Source organism: Pan paniscus, chromosome 1 (genome assembly GCF_029289425.2).
Source record: "Pan paniscus chromosome 1, NHGRI_mPanPan1-v2.0_pri, whole genome shotgun sequence".
NCBI lineage: Eukaryota > Metazoa > Chordata > Mammalia > Primates > Hominidae > Pan > Pan paniscus.
In genome coordinates, this window is record NC_073249.2 from 174693109 (window position 1) to 174715286 (window position 22178).

Genomic DNA, 22178 nt, shown 5'->3' on the forward strand with positions numbered 1-22178 from the left:
GACAGACAAAGATATATACTCATTGTCAGCTGGGCGCAGACAGACAGATGTATAAAGATATATACTCATTGTTGGCTCGGTGCAAACAGATAGATAGATAGATAGATGTATAAAGATATATACTCATTGTCGACTTGGCGCAGTGGCTCCTGCCTGTAATCCCAACACTTTGGGAGTCCGAGGCGGGTGGATTACTTGAGGTGAGGAGTTCAAGACCAGACTGGCCAATGTGTTAAAAGCCCGTCTCTACTAAAAATACAAAAATTAGCTGGACGTGGTGGTGCATGCCTGTAATCCCAGCTACTCAGGAAGCTGAGGCAGGAGAATCACTTGAACCTGGGAGGCAGAGGTTGCAGTGAGCCGAGATCATGCCACTGCACTCCAGCCTGGGCTACAGAATGAGACCCCATCTTAAAAAACAAACAAACAAAAAAGATATATACTCATTGTCTTTTAAGCAATAAATGTAGAAATTCAGTCTGGGCGACATGGTGAAAACCCGTCTCTACAAAAAAAAAAAAAAAAAAATTAGCTAGGTGTGGTGGTGCGCATCTATAGTCCCAGCTACTGGGGAGACCAAGGTGGGAAGATGGCTTGAGCCTAGGAGGCGGGGGTTGCAGTGAGCAGTGATTGAGCCACTACGCTCCAGCCTGGGCAACAGTGAGACCCTGTCTTAAAAAAAAGGTAGAAATTTGGGTCATATTCAATATGGTCAATTTTTAACAGGCTGAATAGTGTTGACCATAAATATCTATCCATCTGAAAGCACATCGCCAATTGCATGGCCTAGAGCTTGATTCTTGGTCTTATCGTATTTAACTTTTTTTTTTTAAATAATTTAGATGAGGTCTCACTATGTTGCCCACGCTGGTCTTAAACTCCTGGGCTCAAGTGATCCTCCCGAAGTCCTGGGATTACAGATGTGAGCTACCGTGCCTGCTCCTGTTTAACATTTTTATTAATGATTTGGATGTGGCCATTTATGGCACAATAATTAAATATGTGATGGATATAAAGAAAAGTATGACAGCTGAATCTGCTGGATCAAAGAATCAGTATTCGAAAGATCTAACCAAATTAGAATGTTAGAATACTAAACTAAATCATCTCTAACAGACCTAAACTAAAAGAAAATTAATAAATAAAAATAAAATAGGTCAGCACCATTTTGCTGGAGCCTGCAACCAAGTGGGAGTGGAGTGGAGCGGCCATTGTTGCCAACTCTTTCCTCTCTCCCACAGTTTGGTCAGCAGGTTGATTAGGCCATTGGCCCTCGAGCCAAGACTTGTCTCATATTTAGTTCTGGGGAGCACCTCATAGACATGAGTGATGTAGAGGAGAACAACTTCAAGGGCATAGTTAATGTTCATGAAGAAACTGAAGAGTTTTTTCCAAAAATGTTGAAGATAAATCAAGATAAAAGAAGGCTAATGGAAAGTATTAAGGATCAGAAAGTTAAAATTGAATGGGGGAAAAACTGAACAGAAGATTGGTCGGATAGAAGCACTTGAATTTTTTTAGGGCTATTTCGAATTGTTTGAATTGGGGAAGAATACGCAAAGTACAAAAAGTGAAAAACTCAAGAATGAAGAGAAGTAGAAAGCAAGAGTGAAGTAGAATTAAAAGAATCTGGAAGAATAAATGGGTCCTAAGTAAATGAGTCTTCACTCTCAGTCAAAATCTCCAACAGGAACTCCTGCTTGTGTAAAATTGGAGAGATGGTCAGGATCTCGTAGTCCTTCAAGGGTTTTCAAACACTCTGAATCCCATCCTCGATCAAGATCAAAATGTCAAGGAGGCATTCTCATCGACGTTACACACTTGATCCAGATCCCACTCTTGATCCAGATACCACTCTCACAGGAGACGAAGTAGCTCATATACACCAGAATACTGGCAGTGAAGGAGCTGAAATCATTCTCCAATGTCTAACCAGAGAAGACACACTGGCAGAAGGGCAAATCCAGATCCCAACACTTGCCTTAGAGTGTTTGGCCTTAGTTTGTACACAACAGACAGAGATCTTCATGAAGTATGTTCTTGATATGGACCTTTGAATGGTGTCAATGTGGTTTACAATCAGCAAACTGGGCGATCTCAAGGATTTGCTTTTGTACATTTTGAGGGAATAGATGACTCAAAGGAGGCTATGGTAAGGGCAAACAGAAAGGAGCTGGATGATAGAAGAAATTCGGGTGGATTATTCTATTACCAAGAGAATGCACACACCTACACCAGGCATCTATATGGGCAGAACAACTCATAGTGGTGGTGGCGGAGGTGGTGGCAAAGGCGGCAGTGGAGGTGGTCACAGACGTCGAGATTCTTACTATGATAGAGGATATGATCGTGGATATGACAGATATGAAGACTATGATTACCGGTACAGAAGATGATCACCTTCTCCTTATTATAGTCGATACAGATCACAATCAAGATCTCATTCCTGCAGCCCAAGACACTATTGATAATGAAATGGTTGCAATGAAGGACATTTTTTTCCTCTTTATTTTCTTTTTCCTCTCCTTTTTTGTTTTTTTTAATTCTGGATGTCCCCAAGCTTCTGATTCTTCCTAGTCTTTAAGAAAAAAAATTTTTGGTTTATTTAGTATCTACATTATACTCCTAAAGATGTAATTGTTGTCATTTTGAGTAAACATCTTGAGTATAAAAGCAACCCTAGTGTTATACTCCGTAAACTTTTTTTTTTTTGCTTTTACTAACATAAACTCCTAGCTAATCAAATAAGAAATTACCTTTTAAAAGCTTCTTTTGTGTTAGATATTGTATTAGAGATCTGCATTTATGAAGAACTCCTTTTTAAACTTTCTTTTGAGGAAGACAGTAACACATAAATTAGTTCAGTCATGTCATGTTTGGGGTGGCATGGAACAGTCAAGTAGTTAGGTGCAGAAAGTTTGAAGCTATAAAAGAAAATACTTGGACATTTCTTTTGAAGAATGGAATTTTTGAGCCCTAAAAATTAAGTCATTTTTTAGAGATAAAAAGCTTGCAGACTCCTATGAAAGATGTATTTAAAATACATCTCTTAAAACTTTGGCTAGGCACAGTGGCTCACACCGGTAATCCTAGCACTTTGGGAGGCTGAGGCAGGCGGATTGCCTGAGCTCAAGAGTTCAAGACCAGCCTGGGCAACATGGCAAAACCCTGTCTCTACTAAAAATACAAAAAATTAGCTGGGCGTGGTAGTGCGTGCCTGCTGTCCCAGCTACTCAGGAGGCTGAGGCAGGAGAATCGCTTGAACCCGGGAGGCGGAGGTTGCAATGAGCTGAGATCGCGCCACTGCACTCCAGCCTGGGTGATAGAGCAAGACTCTGTCTCCAAAAAAAAAATAAAATAAAATACATCTGTCAAAACTTAAAAACTAAAGTGTGATTTCTTTGTTAAATTTATTGAAGTTTAAGTATTCCCTTAATCAGTGAAGGACAACCCTTATTTATTACCTAGAGCAACTATATAATTTGCTGTTAGAAATTTTGGTATTAGAACTATGGATAAGCAGGTTATCATATAGTATAGAATCCTTAGAAGATACATGTGGGGAAAAGTAGTCTCCTTTCAAATAAAAGTTAATTTATTTGAAAAAATAAAATAAAAAGACCCAAACTACTGAACTGTCTGTTACAGAAAAAATCATCAGTAAACAGGCTAATGAAATCTCAAACTGCACTAGAAATGTCCAGAATAAGGAGAGTGGGGATTATCATGTTCTATGCTATACTGATCAACTGCATGGTTCATTTCAACCAACATTCCCTGGACACCTACTATGTGCCAGACCACACTGAAATATTGTTTTCAATTTCAGTTAATATTACATATTAACAAACAAAAACATATTCAAGAGAAAATAAGAAAAATGTCTAAAAGGTTTTTATTCATAAAGAATCAAAGCAACTTAGAAAAATGTCATCAAGGCCGGGCACAGTGGCTCACGCCTGTAATCCCAGCACTGCAGGAGGCCGACGCAGGCGGATCACGAGGTCAGGAGATCAACACCATTCTGGCTAACACGGTGAAACCCCGACTCTATGGACTATTCCTTTGAATGTATTGGTAATGTGAAGGTCATGAGAGCAGCACTTGAGGCGTGTCACAAGGGCTGGGGCATCAGCGTGGTGGTTGGAGTAGCTGCTTCAGGTGAAGAAACTGCCACTCGTCCATTCCAGCTGGTAACAGGTCACATATAGAAAGGCACTGCCTTTGGAGGATGGAAGAATGTAGAAAGTGTCCCAAAGTTGATGTCTGAATATATGTCCAAAAAGATAAAAGTTGATGAATTTGTGACTCACAATCTGTCTTTTGATGAAATCAACAAAGCCTTTGAACTGATGCATTCTGGAAAGAGCATTCGAACTGTTGTAAAGATTTAATTGAAAAGAGAAAAATAAAGTCCATCCTGTCGTGATGTGATGGGAGCAGCTTAACAGGCAGGGAGAAGCGCCTCCAACCTCACAGCCTCGTAGAGCTTCACAGCTACTCCAGAGAATAGTGTTATGTGTGTAATTCATGAATCTCTATAATCAAGGACAAGGATAATTCAGTCATGAACCTGTTTTCTGGACGCTCCTCCACATGAATAATTGCTAGCTTATTAAGGAATATTTTAACATAAAAGTAATTTCTACCAAAAAAAAAAGAAACCCCGACTCTACTAAAAATACAAAAAAATTAGCCGGGCATGGTGGCGGGTGCCTGTAGTCCCAGCTACTCAGGAGGCTGAGGCAGGAGAACAGCGTGAACCTGGGAGGCGGAGCTTGCAGTGAGCCGAGATCGCGCCACTGCACTCCAGCCTGGGTGACAGAGCGAGACTCCATCTCAAAAAAAAAAGAAAAAAGAAAAAGAAAAATGTCATCAAAATCATCCTAACAATAAACATTTGCTTATTACATGTGGCAGCCATGGAGGTATGTCCCTTATATCAACCTTTATGAAATAACTTTCCAATAAGCTTCTAGGTGCACAGTTAGCTGACAGCCTCCTACTGCAGTCCCTTCAGGATGCCCAGCTTTCAAGCTGAAGTCACACTCTTCCTGGGCAGCCCCACCCAATGACTACTCATAACATAGGCACTACGGCCTGGCCACTTCTGTCCAATGCAGGACTCCTTTAATGAACAATTTTTGTTCAAGTCTTCACTGTGTTGTCTGAGACTCTGTCAGACCTGCATCGCACTCTGAGACTCTCCCTGACAATTGTGCCTCCTCTCCCTTTCCTTTCACAGAAGTCCTCTCCTACTTCATATATCTCTTATAGTCCTGTCTCAGCAGCTGCTTCCTGAAGGACTCAAACTGGCACAGCTGGTACCAGAAATTGACTAAGAAAGCAGGAGCTAAGATGGGGCTTAGGAATTAGATAACTTACTGCCCAACTGACAATGAAGCTCTCATCCCAGGTGGTATGTGAGGCATGACAGGCCCTGGCACAAGCTGGTGGCCCAAGTGTTAACACGCAAGTTGTGACTTGGGAGAATGTTCCCAGAGAGGAACACTCAAACTGGTGTAAAGATTCAGATATTTGGGAAGGGGAACACAAAACATACAAGAATAGCCGGGCGCGGTGGCTCATGCCTGTAATCCCAGCAGTTTGGGAGGCCGAGGCGGGCGGATCACGAGGTCAGGAGATCGAGACCATCCTGGCCAACATGGGGAAACCCCGTCTCTACTAAAAATACAAAAAATTAGCCGGGCATGGTGGCAGGCGCCTGTAGTCCCAGCTGCTCAGGAGGCTGAGGCAGGAGAATGGCGTGAACCTGGGAGGCGGAGCTTACAGTGAGCCAAGATCGTGCCACTGCACTCCAACCTGGGTGACTCAGTTTCAAAAAAAAAAAAAAAAATACAAGAACAATAAAGTTGGCTAGCTGTTAGATTGCCCAGGCTCCCTAGAAAGGGCAGCTAACAAACAACTGAAAACTAAGCGTGAAGGTCAGAGGGCTCTTTGGTAGCTCACAAACAGGTCCTTATCACCTACGAAGGGAGGCAGTAAAAGATGAAGAACAAACTCAGGATGGCTACAGACCACTGCTTCACGGTGGCTGAATGCTCAGCCAAGGCAGGTTTGTTATGCCAAGGTCAGGATCCTGATTTGGAAAACCTAGAAGCCTGATAGACAGGTTACGGATAGATGGCTGCCCCCAAAGATTGTCATTTCCAAATCCTTTGAACTCTGAGTCTTCAGGGATGAGTTAGCACTCCCTGCTGCGCAGAAGCACACTTCAGAGGTCTGTCACCTGCAAGGCAACACAGGGGCTCCCTCAGGATCTGTCCCTATCTGCATTCCTAGATGCCATGATAATAGCTAGTGCTAACCCTGCCAAGGACATCTTGGACCTCATAAAGGAGAACAGGGACTATAATCCCCAAAAGAATGGCAAGAATTAGCCAGGGTACCAGCAGGACTGGCATAAACCACAGTGCTAGATTTTCAAAGTGCTTAAGCAAGCAGGAACATTAGACTGAGTAAGGTCAAGTTTACTGGTTGAGAAAGGGGCTGTCTCAAGATATGAGAATTAACACTGTGGCAGGGACCTGGAAGATGGCATAAACTTGCTGTCAGGGTGGCTCCTAGCAGCCTGGAGAAAATGATGGGCCAACCTAAGTCAGGCTGAAATGACTGAATTGACATAGCAGAGAGCAGAGGACAGGATTAAAAAGCTCAGGAAAGTGGGTATGATAGAGTTGTGTATACCATGTGAGGAGAGAAGACCATGCATCAAAGCTATCAGGAATATACTGGGGAGAGAGGCACCAGCATCACTAAGAAGTTCAGTGGTGGCGCTCCTCTAAAGGAAAGGCTCATTGATAGCAATAGGGGCCAGGTGGTGGCACTTAAACACCAGAAGCTAGTGAACTCTTACCATTATGATTCATGTTGAAAGACAGCCAATAAGACTTAACTTTCAGGGAGCTGTGGAGATAGTTAAGAGAATATGGTGCAGGCTGGGCAATGTGGCTCATTCCTGTAATCCCAACACACTCTGGGAGGCTGAGGTGGGTGGATCACTTAAGGTCAGGAATTCAAGACCAGCCTGGCCAACATAGTGAAAACCCCCGTCTCTACTAAAAATACAAAAATTAGCCGGGTGTGGTGGTGGGCACCTGTCATCCCAACTGCTGGGGAGGCCGAGGCAGGAGAATCACTTGAACACGGGGAGGTGGAGGTTGCAGTGAGCTGAGACCACACCACTGCACTACAGCCTGGGCAACAGAGTAAGACTCCATCTCAAAAAAAAAAAAAAAAAAAGAGAATATGGTGCCATAAGGAAAAAAACAGACAGATAGTCAAAATCAGTGCTGCTTAATATATATAATCAAAACAAGGCCAGAATTGGATAAGCAGGAGGCTGAGGGTGATTGCACCAATAAAAACCTACTATCCCTTTCCCAGTTCCTGGACCTGAGCCAGTTTTCACATCTAAACTCATATATACATGTAAAATTATTCCCAAGTCCATCCCGAAAGGAACCTATGGCCATTTACTCAGGCAACTATAAAGTGGGGAAAGGAGGCCGGGTGCGGTGGCTCACGCCTGTAATCCCAGCACTTTCGGAGGCTGAGGCAGGCGGATCACGAGGTCAGGAGATCGAGACCATCCTGGCTAACACGGTGAAACCCCGTCTCTACTAAAAATACAAAAAATTAGCCGGGCGAGGTGGCGGGCGCCTGTAGTCCCAGCTACTCGGGAGGCTGAGGCAGGAGAATGGTGTGAACCCGAGAGGCAGAGCTTGCAGTGAGCCAAGATCGTGCCACTGCACTCCAGCCTGGGCGACAGCGAGACTCCGTCTCAAAAAAAAAAAAAGAATGTCACTAAAGTGGGGAAAGGAAAATACCCAGACATTTCAAAGACTATGGGTCACAGAGTCTGACTTGATATTGGTATACAGAAACATGGAGCATCATTGTGGCCCTATTATAGCAGTAGAAATACAGGAACCAAGTAATAAATGGAGTCCTGGCCAAAGTCTAGCTTTTAATGGGTCCACTGGTCCACAGACCTACCCAGCAGTCACTTCCCCAGTCCCTCAATGTATAAATGGGATTGGCATACTTGGCAGTTGGGGGTAACTCCCACCCCGGGTCTTTGACCTGAGGAGTAAGAGCTATCAGACAGAGAATGGCCAAGTGAAACCTTCTGAAAATAGCTCTCCATCCCCTGGGTGTAAATCAAAACCAAAATTGTGTAGGGGGCAGAGGTAAAGGGAATGGCAATGATTAGTGTCACCTTTAAGGATCTCAAAGATTCAAGGGCAGTAGTCCCTATATATATCCATGTAATTCAAAAGTCTAGCCCCTGCAGGAACCAGTTGGATCTACCACAAGCTCAAACAAGTAGCAGCCATGACCACATTGCCATGCTAGATGTAGTATGTTTGTTGCAGCAGATAAATATAGCCTTGGGTACACAGCATGCAGCCATTTATATGGCAAATAAGTTCCTTTCTATCCTAATCAGAAAAGAGGATCAGAAGCAGTTCACTTTCACATGGAACAAACAATAAAATGCATTCATGGTTTTGCTTTGGGGCTATGTTAACTCCACTCTATCATAATAGTCTGCAGAGATCTGGACTCAAAGCATATAGATCCATCACGTCAGTGATACATGTTGATCTTGCAAGATGAGCAAGAGGTGGCTAGCATACTGAAGGACTTGGTGGGGTACATGTGTTCCAAAGAGGGTAAAGAAAAACCCTACAAATATTCAGGGATCTTCCATTTCAGCGAAGTTTTAAGAGTCCAGTGGTCGCAATCATGCCAACACATCCCCTCCAAAGCAAAAGACAAATTGCTGCATCTTGCATCCCCAACTGCAAAAAAGGAAGCACAATGTCTGGTAGGCTCCTTCAGATCCTAGAAGTAACACATTCTATACCCAGGAATACCACTGTGGCCCATATACTGGTTGACATGAAAGGCTGCTAGTATTGAGTAGGGGCAACAACTCTGCAGCAAGTCCAGGCTGTAGTGCAAGCAATCCCTATGCTGTTGGAGGTACCAATGGTGGGAAAAGATGCAGTGTAGAGTTTATAGCAAGGAAGAGAATCAAAATGCAGGCCCCTAGAGTTCTGCAGGAAGGCCATGCTATTAGAAAAACAGCTCCTGCGGCCGAGCGTGGTGGCTCACGCCTGTAATCCCAGCACTTTGGGAGGCCGAGGCGGGCGGACCACGAGGTCAGGAGATCGAGACCATCCTGGCTAACACGGTGAAACCCCATCTCTACTAAAAATACAAAAAATTAGCTGGGCGAGGTGGCGGGCGCCTGTAGTCCTAGCTACTCGGGAGGCTGAGGCAGGAGAATGGCATGAACCCCGGGGGGGCGGAGCCTGCAGTGAGCCGAAATCGCGCCACTGCACTCCAGCCTGGGCGACAGCGAGACTCCGCCTCAAAAAAAAAAAAAAAAAAAAAAAAAGAAAAACAGCTCCTGGTGTGCGACTGTGTCCTATTAAGAGATACAATGCTTCATCACTGGGCACCATGTGTCCAGACTTTCCATAATGATCTGCATTCACTAGGACTCGCCAGGTCATAAAGCCAGGTGAGCATAGCAGCAATCCATTATAAGATAGGAATGGCACATCAAGGATCAAAATGAAACAGAACCAAAAGGCACAAGAAGACTGCTATAAGCAGGCAGCCAAGACTTCCCTGGCACTCACCATACTAGCACCATTTCCTCAGCTCACATCTATAGCTATTTGGGGTATCCTATAAGACCAACTTAAGAAGGAGAAAAAAGCCAAAGTTTTGCTTATAAGTAGGTCAGCTCAGTATGTGAATGCAAGCTGAAAAAAACAACGGAGTTCATTATAGCCACACTTAGGGGTGACCTTGACAATGAAAAGGGAAAATCTTCTTAACAGACAGAGCTTTGAGTCGTGCACCTGGTTATGAATTTTATGCAGAAAGAAAAGTGGCCTGGGGTGAGAATATATAGACTCACGGGCAATGGCAAGTAGACTGGCCAACTGGTTAGAGGCCTTTAAGGAGAAGGACAAAGGCAAGGGGTATGGGTGGAGGGAAATGAATGAATATATGGGAGTGGGTGGAAAGTATGAAAATCTTTGTTTCATGTGTTAATGCCCACCAGAAAGTATCCAATACAGAAGAGCCAATGAACAGCCAAGGAGACAAAATGACTCAACTAGCTGACATCGGTCACCCAGAAGTGGCAAGATGGGGACATAAATGGAGAGGTCACTGTGGCAGAAATAGAGATGGAAGCAGAGAAGGAGACATGGACTCCCATTTACCAAGGCCAACTCTGAACATCCAACCTATGAGCAACAAAGACCAACACCAAGCCCCCATATAGCATTATGCCTCAGGCAGACCAACAGACTATTAAGTGGCAAGCTGACTACACTGGGCCTCTTCCATCTTGGATGGGCCAGTGATTGATCTTCACAGGATTAGACACTTATTCCAGGTATGGGTTTGCCTTTCCTGTCCATAGAGACCTAGCCAGTACCACTAAATACAGACTTATACAGCACTTGATCAACAGACATGGAATCCAGCCAAGGGAATCACTTCACAGTGAAAGATTTGTGGCAGTAGGCCCATAACCATAAGCTCCAGTAGTTATATCCATAACAGCTCCATACAAAAGGACCAGTCTTAGAGAGTATTGGAATGGCCTGCTGAAGGCACAGCTAACGTACTAGCTCAGAGACAAAAATGGTGTGCTATCCTCTTGTATGCAGTACATGCACTGATTTAGAGCTAGGTTCCCAGTAAGAAGAATACATGGGTCTGAGAACCCAGAAGTGGAAAGGGAAATAGCCCCTACTTGCCATCATTCCCAATGATCTACTTTGTGCTTCCCATCTCTGCAATGTGGGGCTCTATGGAGTTAGAAGTCCTGGCACCCAAAGCGGGCACACTTTTGCCAGGAGACACATGAAAGGTCACAGTGAACTACAATTTACAGCTGCAGCCTGAATATTGAGTATTCCTTGTGTCCAAGGACTAGAAAGCAGTAAGAGGAATGCCCATCTTGGCAAGATTAATTAACCCTCATCCTCAGGAGGAAGTAGGGCTGCCGTTACACAAAGGGAACAAGAAAGAATATGTGTGGGACTCAGATGATTCCCTAGGATACCACTTAATACTCCCTGCCCAGTAGTGACTATGAATGGACAAATGCAACCACTCCAGTCTCAGACTCCTCAGAAATGAGGGTTTGGGTCAAACCACTAGGTAAACAACCAACACCAGCAGAAATGATAGCTGAGGGCAAGGGCAATTTAGACTACATAGTGGAGAGGGCTCTAGAACTTTGTAGCTCTGAGACCAGCTACAGTGATGAGCCTGAGGCCTGTCTCACTAATCTCTTTCTACATTTCCTTCCTTGGAGGAGCTGCTCTCAGAAACTGTGAAGATATGGATCTGTGCATCATGAGGAATGGACTGTAGCAATCACTTGGATCTTCCTTGAAAAAAGAATTGCCATTCAGGTCCAAGGAGTTTGGTTAGCTAACAGCCTCCAGCTGCAGCATGTTCAGAATTTATCTCAGCTTCCCAGTCATGACCATGCTCTCCTTGGGCAGCTCTAGCCAGTGACTAAACATGGTGGGTGTACTAAAATCTGGCCATTTCTGCCCATGCAGGACTCCTCTAACAGGCAATATGTGCTCTGAAGTTCCCTGTTAGGTTGACTGAGATTTTTTCAGATCTGCATCACAGACTGAGGCTCTCCCTAGGCAATTCTGCTTTCTCCCCATTTCCTTTCATAGGCATTCCATCCCATAAAACCTCTTGTGCTACTACATCCATTTCAACGTCTGCTTCCCAGCGGACCTGAACCAATACACTATGTAATTAGCTCTTTATATGTATCTGTTTATTTAACCCATTGATGTATTATTGTTAGTCCCATTTTACAGGTGAGAAAACTGAGGCACAAAGAAGTTATTAACTTGCCCAAGATCACAAAGTGAAAGGAGAATTAAATTTGAACCCAGACAGTTTGACTCTAGAGCCTGTAATTTAATCACTATGCTGGGAGAGACAGGATACTGTCTTGTCATCTTTAGATATTAAGAGTGATTATTTATTCTGTGTAATTTTAAAGAGTAAAAGAGCAAAAGGATATACACTAGAAAAAAAGCTACATTTTTGGCTGAATATAAAAAGAAATAATACTGCTAATATTCTAATAACGTGCAGAATGAGCACCTTCAGGAAGTAATCAGGGCCTATCATCTGAGAGTTCAAAGTCTCGGATATGGTGAGGGTGAGACTTTAAAAAACAGATAAAAGTTGACCTACATCAGTAAAAGGTGTTAATTACTAAGGCCTACGTGGAAAAAAGGGGTTCCACAACCAAATAAGTTTGGGTAATATAGCCAGGCACACTGGCTCATGCCTGTAATGCCAGTACTTTAGGAGGCTGAGGCAGGTGGATCATCTGAGGTCAGGAGTTCGAGATCAGCCTGGCCAACATGGTGAAATCCCATCTCTACTAAAAATACAAAAATTAGCCAGACATGGTGGTGCATGCCTGTAATCCAAGCTAATCAGGAGGCTGAGGCAGGAGAATTATTTGAACCTGGAAGGCGGAGGTTGCAGTTAACCAAGATGGTGCCACTGCACTCCAGCCTGGGTAACAAGAGCAAAACTCCATCTCAAAAAAAAAATTGGGGTAATACATAGCTGAACAAAGTTAAACAAGTTTCTTCCACTCCTCAGTCTTTAGAATACTAACGTGCATTTGCAAACTTCTACCTAAGGGATATATAGTAAGCTGAAAACCCAAACTTATTTGACTAGAGAACATCTCCTTGCTCCTAGGGAACATACTTTAGAAATCCTGGATGGGCTCAGAGAGGTGGCTCATGTCTCTAATCCCAGCACTTTGGGAGGCCGAGGCGGGTGGATCACTTGAGGTCAGGAGTTCCAGACCAGCCTGACCAACATGGTGAAACCTTGTCTCTACTAAAAATACAAAAAATTAGCCAGGTGTAGTGGTGGGTGCCTGTAGTCCCAGCTACTCGGGAGGCTGAGGCAGGAGAATTGCTTGAACCCGGGAGGCGGAGGTTGCAGTGAGCCGAGACCACACCACTGCACTCCAGCCTGGATGACAGAGCGAGACCCCATCTCAAAAAAAAAAAAAAGAAAAAACACACATACACACACACATAGACACAGGACAAGATTCACAGGATGAAAAAAGAGTGTGGACTTTCTAGTCAGAGATATATGAGCTTGATATATAAGTTTGAATCATGAATGTGGGCTTAAGCTTAGGAAAATCAATAAAACTCTCCAAGCCTCAGTTCCCTCAGCTGTAAAATGCATAATAATATAATGACCTTATAATATCCTTAGTAAGAGTTACAAATAACATATGTGAAACACTTACCAGAAAGATGGCACACTACAGGGAAAGCTTTTATATTCCACAAAAAGTAATAAAAGGTAAAAGAATCAAGGAAAACTCCATAAACCTGGAATCTTGGAAGAACAGGATGCAAAAACAGGAGGGAGGAATGATCAGCTTGGAACCAAATCACGAAGGCTGTATGCCAGGTTAAACAATCTCAACCTTGCTTTTTAAACACTGAGCAGAAATTTCCATGAGCGACCTCACAATAACTTCAAAAATAATTTACCTCGGCTACTACTACTAAAAAAAAAAAAAGACAATTATCACCAGAATCACAAAAAGGCCTACATGATGTACTGTGAAGTTCAAGTTTCAAACTGGCAGTGTTTTATTTTAATTACCTTTTAGGGACTGTTTCTCCTGCTCAACTGAAAATGAAAAATGGAGATTAAAGTTTGTATAAATCCTGACAGGGTGTTTTTACAAAATTTTGACATTGCTTGTTCTATCTTTTTTTCTTTTTTCTTTTTTCTTTTTAAGACAGTATGTTCCCCCGTTGCCCAGGCTGGCGTGCAGTGGCGTGATCTCGGCTCACTGCACCTCCCCTCCGGGTTCCCAGGTTCAAGCGATTCTCCTGCCTCAGCCTCCTGAGTAACTGAGATTACAGGGGCCCAACGCCATGCCCAGCCAATTTTTGTATTTTTAGTAGAGACAGGGTTTCACAATGTTGGCCAGGCTGATCTTGAATTCCTGACCTCAAGCGATCCATCCACCTCGGCCTCCCAAAGCGCTGGGATTACAGGCATGAGCCACCGTGCCTGGCCCTATCTATCTCATCTATCTAGCTATCTATCTAGCTATCTATCTAGCTATCATCTATCATCTATCTATCTATCTATTTAGAGATTAGGTCTCACTATGTTGCCCAGGCTGGAGTGGGGTGGCTATTCTCAGACATGATCCCACTACTGATCAGCATGGAAGTTTTGAGCTGCTCCATTCCCAGCCTGGGCCAGTTCACCCCTCCTTAGGCAACCTGGTGGTCTCCGACTTCCAGGAGGTCATCCCCTCTCAGGATGTCACCATACTGATGCCAAACTTAGTGCAAACACTGATCAGCATAGCACACTACAGCCCAGAACTCCTGGGCTCAGGCAATCTTCCCGCCTCAGCCTCCCAAGTAACTGAGACTAGAGGCACATGCCACCACACCAGTCAGTTTATTTTAGTAAAGAGAATTTTGAGATAGACTCTGTTGGGCTATGTAACATATAAAAATATGTACAATTTACTCTTTCTTCATTTTAATAAAATGAAATCTCACAGATAAACAGCAAACTTTAATCATGAAAGGTTAGAAAAGAACCAAACTATATTGCAAACAGAAATGCATATCTTTTCATTAATCCTACCAAAAAGGCTCCAGAACTACTGTTTTTGTAACTTTATACGGAAACTATATCATCCAAAGGAACTAAAAGATTGTATAATAAACCAGAACAAGCCTTTCAGCTTAAAATCACCACTACAGGCTAGGCAGTGGCTCACACCTGTAATCCCAGCACTTTGGGAGGCCAAAGCAGGTGGATCACGAGGTCAGGAGTTCAAGACCAGCCTGGCCAAGATAGTGAAACCCCGTCTCTACTAAAAATACAAAAATTAGCCACGCGTGGTGGCAGGGCATACCTTGAATGAGTAACCAAAACATCGGGTAATATTCTACATACAAGACAAACAATGACATTTGTATTTATATAAAATTATGTATCATTGAGAGGTAACGGCAATTCTTAAAATCTGTCATGCCTGACTGCCTAGAAATGTTAATATGAAACTAGACTGTAAATTTTTAGAAATGTTTCAGTAGAGTTAAAGAAAAACTAAACTCAGGCATTACAATTGCCTTTTCTTAAGAAATATTCATATTGCCCAGGCGCGGTGGCTCACGTCTGTAATCCCAGCACTCATTCAAGGTATTAAAGCCTTCCTATGAGGTTTTTTAGGACATAGTTCAAAGTCAGCAATAATTACTTGCTAATGTTTCTAAAGTTTTTTTTCAAACCAGTTAGGAAATACTACAGGGAACCATTGTTTGAGTAAACAAAGTGCAAGTTTTAGACCTTCATTCTACATGTTCAAGATCAGCCTGGTCAACACGGCAAAACCCCATCTCTACTCAAAATACAAAAATTAGCAGTGCATAGTGACAGGCGCCTGTAGTAACAGCTACTCGAGAGGCTGGGTCAGGAGAATTGTTTGAACTGGGAGGTGGAGGTTACAGTGAGCCGAGATCACACTACTGCACTCTAGCCTGGTTGACAGAGCGAGAGTCTATCTCAAAAAAAAAAAAAAAAAAAAAAATCATGTTAAGGCTGGGAACAGTGGCTCATGCCTGTAATCCCAGCACTTTGGGAGGCCAAGGCAGGCAGATCACTTGAGGTCAGTTTGAGACCGGCGTGGCCAACATGGTGAAATCCCGTCGCTACTAAAATTACAAAACTTAGCCAGGCATGGTGGCGCGCACCTGTAGTCCCCGCTACCAGGGAGGTTGAGGCAGGAGGATCGCTTGAATCTGGGAGACAGAGGTTGCAGTGAGCCAAGACTGCGCCACCGCACTCCAGCCTGGGCAACAGAGCAAGACTCCATCTCAAAAAAAAAAAAAAAGAAGAAATATTCATATTAATAGAAGACAGCCTTTTATACAGCTGAAGTCCTCACACCACCATTCCTATCACCACCCAATGTGGTTAATCAGTTCTATTAATCAGAGTTCACTGTTTACTAAACAGGAAACTAGAAAGTTTACAGCTTTTTTTGTTTTTGAGATGGAGTTTCGCTCTTCTTGCCCAGGCTGGAGTGCAATGGTGCAGTCTTGGCTCACTGCAACCTCCGCCTCCCTGGTTCAAGCAATTCTCCTGTCTCAGCCTCCCAAGTAGCTGGGATTACAGGTATCTGCCACCATATAGTGGTGATTTTGAACCGAAAGGCCTGTATTTTCAGGAGAGACAGAGTTTCACCATATTGGCCAGGCTGGTCTCGAACTCCTGACCTCAGGCGATCGGCCCACCTCAGCCTCCCAAAGTGCTGGGATTACAGGCGTGAGCCACAGCGCCTGGCCTACAACTTTTATCCTCAGGCCAAAAACATTCCTTATCATCAAAGAATCTGGCAATGCATCTGCAAGTAAAAGCTTCAACAATTTACCTAATGACTGTAAATAAAAGTTATTAACCAGGAGCATGGTGGCTCATGCCTGTAATCCCAGCACTTTGGGAGGCTGTGGGTGGATCATTTGAGGTTAGTAGCTCCAGACCAGCCTAGCCAACATAATGAAACCTCGCCTCTATTGAAAAAAAAAAAGTTATGAACCGCAGACAGAGCCTTACATTACCACTTCACACTCATTAGGATGGTTATAATAAAAAAAACAGATAACAAGTGTTGGTGAGGACGTGAAGAAATTGGAACCTTCATACAACGCAGGTGGGATTGTAAAAAGGTGCAGCTACTTTGTAAAAACAATCTGATAGTTTCTCGAAAGGTTAAACATACAGCTACCATTTGGCCCAGCAATTCCATCCCTATAAATACCCAAGAGAAATGAAAGCATATTTCCACACAATAATTTGCACATGAATGTTCACAACAACATTATTTATAGTAGCCAAAAAGTGGAAACAGCCGTAACTGATGAATAAAATGTGGTATTTCCATACAATGGAATATTATTCAGCAATAAAAAGAAATGAAGTACTGACACTTGCTACTGAACCCTAAAACTATTATGCTAAGTAAGAGAAACCAGTCATATATCGTATGATTCCACTTACATGAAATGTCCCGATAGGCAAATCCATAGAGGCAGAAAGTACATTAGTGGTTGCCTAGGGCTGGGAGGATTAGGGAGATCCTGGGAGTGACTGTTAATGGGTACAAGTTTCTCTTTGGAGTGATTAAAATGTTCTAAAATTAGACAGCAGTGATGTTTGCACAACTCTGTGAATATATAATACTGTTCTAACTTTTCCAGTTCCGTAAATGGGCTATTTACCATAATTTAAAAGAAAAATATAAGTACTAATTAATTTGTAAAATAGAAAATACTTTATGCGTTGAGTATCCCTTATCTAAAATACTTGGAACCAGAAGCATTTGGGACAGATTAGAATTCTGACGCAAGTCTAAACACAAAATTCATTTGTTTCATGTATACTTATACGCATAGCCTAAAGGTAACTTTATACACTATTTTTAATAATTTTGTACATGAAACAAAGTTTTGACCATTTTGATTGTGACCCATCACATGAGATCAGGCGTGGAATTTTTCCACTTGTGAGATCATGTCAGTGCTCAAAAAGTTTTGGACCTTTGAGCATTTCGAATTTCAGACTTTTGGATTAGGGATGTAAAAACCTGTAAAAACAGCACTTTTCAAATTATTTTATTAAATAAATTTTACCATTATAAAGTATAAGGTATTCTACTACATAACTAAATACTAATTCTGACACCTTGGTTCCTCCTTAATTTAGCAATCTCTAATACTTCAAAATTGGATTATGCTGATTTTACTTATTAATAGTAAACTACATAAATAATTAACAGTCTTTCAACCTCTTTTTTTCAAAACTCAGAGAAATATATTTTCCAATTCCAGAGTCCGGATTTACCAGGACTCGTGGGACTGAACTATAGCTCTGATTTACCCATTATATCATTTAATACTTACAATAATCCTGTAAGGTGACTATTATCAGTTGCATTTTATAGAAAAGAAAATTGAGACTTAAAGAGGGTAACAAACTTGTCCAAGGTTATAAGAAAAGACTGACAGGCTATAAAATCTAGTTCTAGCCTACTGTAGTTTATAAGGAAAAATCTATGTTCTGAAAACAGTTCTTAAGTAAATTTAATAAATTGAGAGTTTTTTGAAAACTAAATATATGAACTATTTCTATTCAGTGCCTGCAACTACATATTTTCCAATGATTATTATATACAGTTGTCTCTCTGTATCTGTGGAGGACTGGTTCCAGGAACCCACAGGATACCAAAATCTGTGGATGCTCAAATCCCTTATATAAAATGGCACAGTATTTGCATATAACCTATGAACATCCTCCTGTATACTTTAAATAATCTCTAGACTACTTACAATGCCAAATACAATGTAAGTGCTATGCAAATCAACTGTTATACTGTATTGGGTTTTTATTTGTATTATTTTTATTATTGTATGATTACTTTTGTGTGTGTGTGTGTGTGTGTGTGGATATTTTTGAGCCTTGGCTGGGAGGACCCACAGATACAGAGATCTGACTGTACTAAGAATGTTGCTCTATATAATGCAGGTCAAGTATACACAAGTAAAATTAAAGATCAATGTAAAACTCTGAAAATAAATAATTTGCAACAAGTGTACCCTATATAAAGGGAATACTAATTTACTGGCTAAAAATGAAATGGAAAACATACTAAAATCGAAATTGTTTTCCATAAAAAATTCCAAATCCCAAAAGTAGACTTAGTCTAAAAAAAATAAAGCAACCAAGTTTTAAGTCATGCAGAAATCCCAATGCCTGATTTTTGTTTTTCCCAAAAGGAAGAAAGAAATGTACATTTATTGAGCACCTCCTACATGACAAACACTGAGCTAATTGCTTTCGGTTACTTTTATCTCATGGAACCTGTTCTACTTTGCTGGGAGGGGTAGTGTTACTCCAATAGTACATAAGAAACTCAGAATCTAAATGTCACATTGCTTTAAGAGGTGTAGTAAGGATTCCTGCTCACATCTGACTCCATACTCTGTACCACATTATGCAATTAACAACCATAAAACACACATATATACACCATCTCTTTAGGAACATAAGAACTTAAGCTAAAATCCAGGCAATTATCTTTTAAACAAGCTTTGTGCCTTGCAACCAGTCTGTGGCTAGCACGTTTACAAGGTGCCACATAAAAGTTTACTGAATGGAATGAACAGTGGTAGCTTAGCAACAGAGGAAGGAATTATCATCTCTACTCACTCTACCTTTCTAAAAGAGTTAATAGGAAACTATCACCAGGCAATATAAGCAATTATTTCCTTAAAGAAAACACTGAATCAGGAATTGGAAGAGAAAGGAATAATCATACATAAAAAGTATTATCAATGTCCTTAAAGGGCAAGATGAGACACAGAAGCCTTAAACAGAGATTTAGCACGTTCCACTCAATTTCAACACTTGTCTGACCTACCTTGTAACAGTTAATTAAAGGTATCCTGCTTCCACAGGACAAGTTTAGTAGAGCCCTTGGTCATTTTTGTGTTTCCTGGAATACCTACAACAGGACCTGGCACTTAAAAGCCAAAATTGTATAAAAATCTTTTACAGATTATAATACCTTTTCAGATTTATTTATCCTAAAAGCCTCGCAAGGTAAGCATAATAACTGAAGTATATGCATTTTACAGACAATGACATTGGTGTCCATTAAGTGCCAAAGTAAATGACAAGGTATTCTTCTCTCACACCACAGCTATCACAGGAGGCTCTCAATAAATGGTTGCTGATTGGATCAGCTGTCCCTCAAAATATCATTTTTCTTTCTAAGATTATTTACTACGAAAAATGACATCCTTTGAGCTGGAGCTGCAAGGAAGTAAAAAAAAAAAAAGAAAGAAAGAAATGACTATTGCCACTAAAGACTTATAGTTTTGCTAGAAAATAGACACCTTCCTTCGGCTCAGCAAGGTTAGTTAATTTTAAACTTACTGTATCAGTGATTCTCAAACTTTAGTAGGTCTAAGAATCAGGGAGACTGATAAAAATAAAGTTCTTTGGGCCATCGTCATCCCTATAATTTCAATTCAAGGGACCAAGAATCTGCATATTACATATAATACTTATATATATAACAAGCACTCTCAACTGATTCTAATGTTGGTGGTCTTTAGGGACACACTGAGAACTGTATTCAACTTTTTTTTTTTTGAGATGGAGTCTCGCTCTGTTGCCCAGGCTAGAGTCAGTGGCCCAATCTTGGCTCACTGCAACGTCTGCCTCCCAGGTTCAAATGATTCTTGTGCCTCAGCCTCCCGAGTAGCTGGGGCTACAGGTGGGCACCACCATGCCAGCTAATTTTTGTATTTTTAGTAGAGACGGGGTTTCACCATATTGACCAGGCTGGTCTTGAACTTCTGACCTCATGATCCACCCGCCTCGGAGAGGGGCATCTTGCTTACGTTGCCCAAGCAGGACTGGAACTCCTAGGATCAAGGGGTCCTCCCCATTCAGCCTCCCTAGTAGGCCTAGCCATCACACTTTGCCTGAATTAGACTTTTAAAAATCGAGATTAACCTACCCAAATAACTGGTAATCAAGCCAATTTTTAAAAGAAATACTTAAAATCTGACAAAAACAATGCAAGCCTACAGCATCTAACACAGTAGGTCTTCAAAAACGTGTACCATTCCAACCTTTCTCCCTAGATGGAGACCCCATGCTGCATAGAAGGTTAAGTCAGGGATCTTTTAGGTAGTTACCCATATTCTTCTGTTTTAATTGACGAATTCAACATGGTTCCAATGTAATTTAGTAAAATATTTTTACAGGTCTTATACAAATGACAATGTAAAATGGAACAGTCAGATAATTTTAAACCTAATATACAGAAATAATAATTTTAAAAATCACTGTCAGTACGAGCCCATTATAAACCTGTACTGTTTACAATCTGTGAGATTATGGGTGATTTCTCCTATTATTAAATATTTATTAAGAGCCAACATGGTACCTTTCTATACTTCCCAAGTTTTCTACAATAAGCATATTTTTTCATGATTATAAAAGTTTTGCAAGTACCTATAAGTCTTATAACTTTCACATACATAACAGGAAAACAAGAATAACCTGTAATCACATTTCTCACAAAACATAAATATCTGACTTACGGTATCAAACTGTAATCACTAGCATTTTCAACATTAATATCAGAACAAATCATTTTATTTCTAAAATTTAGCATGTATCCCATTTCCTTCAGGTATTTATTAGGGTAGCTGGCACTTAAAGAGGACTTAAAATCCTTTTGCCAACTATTCTCTGGATCTCTTTTAAGTGGAACATTTTTGTACCGAACACTGAAGCATAAAAATATTTCTTCTGGCGGGGTGTGGGGGGCAGACCTTTGTAAAAGACGTTTTTATAACTGTGAGTGTTTATCTACAAAACTTAGCATCGCAAAGATGCGATGGGGCTTTCTCCAAGGCAGACCACGCTTAGAGGCAAGATATAATATAAAGAGGCAGGGATGAGCAAGCGGCAGGTGATGAAATTTCACCTCAAATAAGACGCAAAAGGTTGTTCTCGAGCAAGCCAGATCCATGAATGACACTCCAGGAGTAGCAGGGGCTCTCTTGGTCCCGCACTCTCTGCACCCCCAATTCTCACCCTGGCCTTCCTCTCCTCCCCCTTCCCCCGCCACAACCGGGATTCTGAGGGACTCGGTATGGGACGCGTGGAAGCCAAAGCTTGTTTGCAAACAGGCGTCATCTGCCTCCCTCCGGGATGTACGTGCAGGGCCCGGGCTAAGAGGCTGCGCTCTGCCCGGGCCCATGCAAACCCGAAAGGCGGCCGTGCTCCTGCCGGCCCCCAGCTCCACACACCCGGCCGCGCCGGAACCGAGGCCAGAGCGAGGGCTTCCCAACGGCGCGGGGCCTAGTCGCCCCCCACGGCCTTCAGCCTCCCGGGGGACGCGGGGAGAAAGGGCTGAGGCCCCAGGACCGCAGGGTGGGGGAGGCGACCGCAGTGGCAGGACGCCCCGTCCGCCCGGCCCG

At 42.2% G+C, this 22178-nt stretch overlaps 1 protein-coding gene and 1 pseudogene across 2 annotated transcripts in view; one reads left to right on the forward strand and one right to left on the reverse strand.

Annotated features, from left to right (window-relative positions):
- The window catches only part of ZFYVE9 (zinc finger FYVE-type containing 9), a 210680-nt gene that overhangs the window by 187938 nt on the left and 564 nt on the right, over positions 1 to 22178 (reverse strand). The window lies entirely within an intron of this gene.
- On the forward strand, positions 1925 to 22133 carry LOC103786790 (transformer-2 protein homolog alpha-like; annotated as a pseudogene).